Source organism: Mustela erminea, chromosome 9 (genome assembly GCF_009829155.1).
Source record: "Mustela erminea isolate mMusErm1 chromosome 9, mMusErm1.Pri, whole genome shotgun sequence".
Lineage (NCBI taxonomy): Eukaryota > Metazoa > Chordata > Mammalia > Carnivora > Mustelidae > Mustela > Mustela erminea.
The window spans coordinates 58962428-58969358 of record NC_045622.1 but is presented as its reverse complement, the minus strand read 5'-3'; the positions used below and the strand labels follow the sequence as shown (position 1 = coordinate 58969358).

Genomic DNA, 6931 nt, shown 5'->3' with positions numbered 1-6931 from the left:
GTCGGGGGCTATACAAGTCCCCCTAGGCAGTCAGAGGGTTCGAGTCCCCCTAAGTGGTCACCAGGGGTTCGAGTCCCCCTAGGCAGTCAGGGGATTTGAGTCCCCTTAGAAAATCCCCACCGGTGGCAGGACTATGGGCCTGCAGTTGTCTTTGTCTTGTCCTTTTGTTGTCTACTGTGTTTTTTGTTGCGTTTGAAGGAATGGGGCAGGCAGAGAGTGAGGGGACTCTACTCTGGCTTTTATCTCTTTGTTCCTCATAATAGATGTGTGGCTTCCCCCTCACTCATTTCATGTGTTAATGGGTATAACTGGAACCGACTGGGGTTAGTCTAACTCAAGACAGAGACTTTAAGGAATATTCCCAAGCAGCTGCCAAAACTCCCTTTGTTTTGGGGAATTCTTTGCCTTCTCTGGCCCGACATGGATTGCCTATCCCCTCCCCACTGCTGGCGGGAAAGCATGGCGTCTGAAGTGGAATGGGCCCAGGTGGAACGTGAGGTTTGTTGGTGGAGGGATGGCTGGACTGATGGTTAATTGTATGTCTCAGGGTTTTAATGGGTAATTGTTAAAGTAGCTTTCAGAGTCTTTGGTAACCTGAAACTTTGAAGTTTTGCTTGGATGACAAATGGGATAAAATGCTTGAGCACTGGTTGCTGGAATTAGGTTTGTGCTTTTGAAATCTGCTGGTAAACATGTTTTGTGCTTAACTGAATTCTGTTGTAACAGTTCACAATTGGTTAAAATGTAAATGGTTTTCTCTTTGCCTGCACAAAATTGTAAATGAGATCTCTTTGACTCATAAGGCTTTTCCATGATATGCTAAGTTACTCAGAAGTACTGCTAAATCAATGATAAACCTTGGGTCACATTTGGGTAAACGCTGTAACTACTCCAGAAGTTCTATACATTTCCTAAGGTTTTGGTGTTTTGATAAGGCTCATCACTTGATATTTAACCATGTCTATTCTGAGTTTTTGTCATTTGTAATTTTTTTAATTCTCTTGTAAGATGAATTCGACCTTAAAGGAAATTCATATGGGAGACTTTCAGAACAAATACAGGTCTTTGATATGTTAAAATCCTGGAACTGAAATGGGTAAGAATTTCCAGAAGTAAAAGTGCACTCGGACTAAACCAGAACTAGTACAGTGACTCAAGGTAAGAATGAGTCTCCTCAGTAAGCCTTTCCTAGAAAAGCTTATTGGATGGAGCCTTTAAAATGTATAACCTGATCGACCCTGAGGCACCTGAAAATCAGAGGGCAATGAATCTTGCTTTTGCCAGTTAGTCAGCCCCAGATATAAGAAGGAAACTTCAGAAAATTGAAGGATTTGAAGGGAAGAATCTGACTAAGTTAGTGGGAATAGCAGAAAAGTTGTTTAACAACAGGAATGCATAGGAGGAAGGTTTTGGCATTACAGGAGACAGGTAGGGGATGGCAAATGGAAGGAAAAGCCTAAGCACAGAGAAGGCAGGTGGGAAGACTTAGATCCAGATCAGTGTGCTTCCTGTAAGGAAAAAGGATATTGGGCCAGGGAGTGCCCCAAACAGAAGACGGCAATGCTGGCCACCAGAGACTAAAGGGGCCATGGTTCAGAGCTCCTCCCCAAACCTCGGGTAAAAATGGAAGTGGAGGGGAAATCAATTGATATTTTGGTGGACACAGGAGCCCAATTTTCATCATTGCTTAAACCTATGGGAAAACTATCTAGAGAGGAACTCTGGGTTCAAGGGGCAAATGGCACAGAAAGATGCATTTTTCTGCATATCTTTAGCGGGGGGGGCTCAGCCCCTCTTTGCTTTTGAGTGGTCCAACCCACAGGAAGTATTCCAAGGCCAGCTTACCTGGACAAGACTTCCCCAAGGGTTCAAGAATTCACCCACTATCTTCGACGAGGCCCTACACAAGAATTTGCATGAGTACAGAACCTCCAAGCCCTACACAAGAATTTGCATGAGTACAGAACCTGTACAGTATGACAGTACATACTGTCACTCTGTTATAGTATGTTGATGACTTGCTAATAGCCACTGAGGACTATGAGTCATGTTTGTGGGGGACGAGAGCTCTTACAGACTCTGCAGGAAAAAGGGTATTGGGTGTCAGCAAAGAAAGCACAACTCTGTCAGAGCCAAACCACTTATCTAGGCTTTGATCTCCATGAGGGAGTGCATTCGTTGTCTGAGTCCAGGAAACAGTTGATCACCCAATATCCCCACCTTACCACATCCCAACAAACTCCCAAGGGAGTTTCTTGGGACGGTGGGCTACTGTAGGCTGTGGATACCATGGTTTGTGGAGATTGCCCGACCTCTCTACAAACTTGCAAAAGGGGGGTTCACTACGATAGAATGGACAGCTGAGGCCAAAGGAGCATTTCGGGAATTACAAACAGCCTTCCTGAGTGCCCCAGCATTGGTCATCCCAGAAGCCCTTCCACTTCTATGTGGATAAAAAAGCAGGGGTGGCCAAAGGAGTTTTGACTCAGACTCTGGGGCCTTGGCAAAGGCCAGTAGCCTATCTTAGCAAAAAATTAGATCCAATAGCACCTCGGTTCCCTGCTTGCCTCAGCATAATTGCTGCCATGGCCCTCCTGGTCAAGGAGTGTATGTAAACGCAAGTAAATTGACTTTGGGTCAAAATCTCATCTTGAACACCATGCACGCTATTGAGGGCCTTCTCCAGACTCCACCAGACCGAGGGATGATGAACACTCGAGTGACGGGGTATCAGGCCCTCCTCCTCAATGAACCAAGAGTGACCTTCGGCCCCAGTGGTGCTAAATCCAGCCACATTGCTGCCAGAGGAGCTAGCTGACCACCTACATGACTGCAGGGAGGTCCTAAACCAAGTAACAGGAGTAAGGCCGGATCTCAGAGACATTCCCCTTCTGGTTGTGGAGATGACTCAGTTCACAGACAGGGGTAGCTACATGGTCAATGGAAAGAGGTATGTGTGGGCTGTGGTGGTTTCCCCTGAGCAGGAACTCTGGATGGCAGACCTGCCACAGAGAACCTTGGCGCAAAAAGCAGAGCTGGTTACACTCCTGGCTACACTCCCAGAAAAACTGGACTATTCAGAGGAAGATTTAAAGTGTTTATAAAAATGGGCTAAGTTAGACTATGAAGGGGACTGGGCTAAGACTAAAGCAGGAAAAATAATTCTTTCTCGAAGACTAGGTAAAAAGTTAGTAGACCAGATACAGCAGGCTACTCATTTGGGGACACACAAACTCAAGGAGCTTATAAGCAAGCAGTTCCAGGTTTCTAAATTAGGGCGTATGGTTCAGGATGCAGTTGATATATGTGCTCAATGCCAGGCAGTTAATGTGGGAAGAACTCGAATGGGAAGAGGGAAAAGAGAAAGAAGTAAGAAACCAGGAATTTATTGGGAAATAGATTTTACAGAAATGAAACCCAGAAAATATGGGCACAAGTATATATTAGTTTTTGTAGATACCTTTTCAGGTTTCATAGAGACTTTTTCCACCAAACATGAGACGGAGACAGAGACAAAGATGGAACCACATCCTTACCAACCTAGGGACTTGGTTTGGATACATTGCCATCAAGTGGGAAACTTGGAGCCTCGCTGGAAGGGACCATTTACTGTCATCCTGACCACCCCCATGGCAATAAAAGTAGAAGACATCAGGGCCTGGATTCACACAGGTCATGTCAAATGAGCTGAGGACAAGGACACCCCCCAGAGATGGAAGCCGCAGCCAATGGACCCCGCTGACCAAGGACTAAAGCTAAGACTCAAAAGACTATGAGTTTGTGTGGGAGCTTCTGAGTCACCTCATAAGTCAGAAAATATAGGTGGGAAATTAGATGAACGGAATTAGGAAAAATGGAAAAGGTTATAGAAAGCAGTGAATGGCTAACTCATCAGCCAACTGTGCACTACTGCTACTTTTTGGTCCCTGCATTATAAACACCCTAATGTCATTTGTACAAGAGAAAATTAGAGCGATAAAATGTTATTCTTACATGCTCAATATAACCCATTACAACAACAGAACATAAAACTGGCTGAAAAGTCAAGGATTTGACTAATTTCCAAAGAAAAGGGGGGAATGTAAGGGCCTGGTTAGCCAGAGGGAGCCATTTCTTTGTAAACTTGGATTGACCCTGCCCCTCCCAGAGGAACTTACTTGCAAACCCCGGATATAGGGGTGGGCCAGGACAGATGGAGATATCCAATCAGTGAGGCGCACATATATTTACTATGGTAAATTGAAATTCAATTGGTCACCCATATTGCCAACCTAGCATGACTGTGCAGTTTTCCCTGTGTATTGCAATCTCAGTGGCCACCTGTGTGTGGGCTGGGCTCAACCCTACTTCTATAAAAGTTAGTCTGTGAGGCTCGGAAGCGTAGTCGTTGGGAGCGTCGTGGTCGTGGGGAGTGCCATGGTCATCATGGTCGTCAGGAAGGGTCGTCATTGGGTAGGGGAGTCGTCAGGTAGGGTAGTCATCAGGAGCAGCGCCGTGGGAAAGTGGAGTCGGGAGCGGCGTTGTTGGGGTCAGTGTCCTGGTCGTTGTCACCTCTTTGTAAGAGATGGCCCCAACCAGTCAGTTTGATTTTCGATGCTTGGCGCGAAATAAAGCTTTGCTTGACTTTCATTTTGTGTTGGTCTCGTTCCTTTGATCATGGACCCTAACATTCTCCACACTATCTGTAAGCATAGGAACTCCTCTCATTCACATATAAGACCTCAGATACGACTGGTCTCAGGTCTTATCTCTGCTCCCTCTGCTCCTTTCTGGTGGTTCTTTCCTTGACATGGTAGTTTCTTCACAGACATTCCCTGACCAGTACACAACTGAAGGCTTCTGAGGAATGTCCTGAGGTCATTTGTCTGTCTCTGCACACCTCTTCTTGCCTCGTGTTCTACCTTGTCATTCAGGGAGAACATCACACTCTGGGTTCTCTGCCCCTCTCTGTGACTTGATAAATTGCCAGTAAATAAGTAATGTCAGGTCAGTCTTTGGGCTCATGTTATTTTTTCCTTCTCTTAGAAATCACTTCCTTTGTTTCCTTTTTATCCAGTTTTGAGAACTATTATTTTATAAACTTTCTGACTGTTATTCAGTTGTAGAAGGTGAAGGAATAAATCTGATCCTTGTTACACCATCATGGCAATAAACAGAAATCAATTGTCTTGTATTTAATGTTTGAGTGCTTAATTGTTTTTGTCCAAGTTATAACCTGATTGTATGGGTGAACGTTCTCCACAACCATCTACATTCCAGATTTGGAATCATCTTCTTGATCTCAATGTGGTGAATGCACTCCTGGTTCTGTTGTCCCACTTACTGTATGTTGACTTTGGTTGAGCAATCATGACCTCGGTGTTTGTCTCAACACCGACAGGTGATTATGATTTCTAATAGATATACAAAGGAGTGAATGAAGAGGATGTGCAGATAAGTGGAAAAGGAAAAGTTTAAGAAGTCAGTTATAGGGATGATATTTGATAGAGAGAAGACAGGGTTTGGCAAGGTCCTCAAAATTTCAGGACCACTACAGGACAAGCCTACTTTCTTGAAAAAATTTTTCCACAACATTCTGGCACTGGGCTCTTGTGTGTGGATCACAGACTGCTAAAGATAACCTTATTTGGGTCTTTGAATTATTAAGAGATTTCAATTGTATTATTGTTTTTCAAAACAATACAATATGTCATTAAAAAGATTACTTTGTTATATTAAAATCCTCATAACGAATTATTCACATGATGTTCACATAATGCAGAGCCATCATCAGAGCAATGATAAAATTTCAAATTTACAAACAAGAAACTTAGAAATGAAAGAGATTTAGAGAATTCTCTAAAACCACCTATCTAGAAACTTGCACCATTAAGAATCTGATGGAGAAAATTTTCCTCCAGACCAATACCATGGGATTTCTAAAGACTCAGGCTTTGCCTAAACATGTAGAAAATTTGAAGATGAACCTACTTGGCCCTGACACTATAGATGATGGGATTAAGTACTCGTAGAAGAAGCAGGTAAATGACCACCATGAGAATGTGGACTATGGGAGACAGATGTTTCCTAAAGTGATGGACCATGCATACCCCTATTAGAGGTACAAAGAAGATAAGCACCACACATACATGGGAAAAACAAGTGTTGAGTGCCTTTAGTCGCTCTTCACGAGATGCAATGCTCAGCACAGCATGGAGAATTAGGACATAGGAGAGGAGGATGAGGACTGAGTCTGTGTCCAGTGTGATAATAACCACATACAACCCATAGATGTTGTTAACACTGGCATCAAGTAGGATAATTTCAGAATATCCTGATGCAGGCGAAAGGGGTGGCTGAGGACATTAGTGTGGCAATAATGATAACACCTTAATAATATGAGGGTGGGCATCATGACTCCTGAACTTTGTAGCAAGTGGTCCAAGCCAGTCTTACCAATCACATCATTGGTGAGGATGCCTGAGTAGTGCAGTGGATGACATATAGCCATGAATCGGTCAAGGGCCATGGTCAGCAGCACTGAAGATTCCAGGAACGTGAAGGTGTGGATGAAGAAGAGCTGAGTGAATTAGGCTCCTACTTTGATTTCCTGGGCTTCCCACCATAACACGGTCAATATAGTGGGGAGTGTAGACATGGACATGCTCTGTTCAGATATTGCCAGGATGGACAGCAGATAAAAATGGGCTGGTGGAGTGAAGACTCATTCCAGATAACAGAGAGGATAGTGATGTTGCCTAGGAAGGCCCCCAGGTATGCAAGACAAAATGGAATTGGGAACCAAGCATGAACAGACTTCAGTCCATGGAAACCCTCTAAGAGAAAGGTGGGTTCCATAGTACCACTGTTATTCCAGACCACCATGGTGGTACTTCAGAAGCCCTTTAGGTGTGAGAGATGCTGAGAAAGTTATAGGCTATTCAGAATGGTG

General features: G+C 44.0%; 1 pseudogene; it reads right to left on the bottom strand.

Annotated features, from left to right (window-relative positions):
• Positions 1-5918: 5918 nt before the first annotated feature.
• Positions 5919-6864, bottom strand: LOC116599766 (annotated as a pseudogene).
• Between the last annotated feature and the right edge of the window lie 67 nt (positions 6865-6931).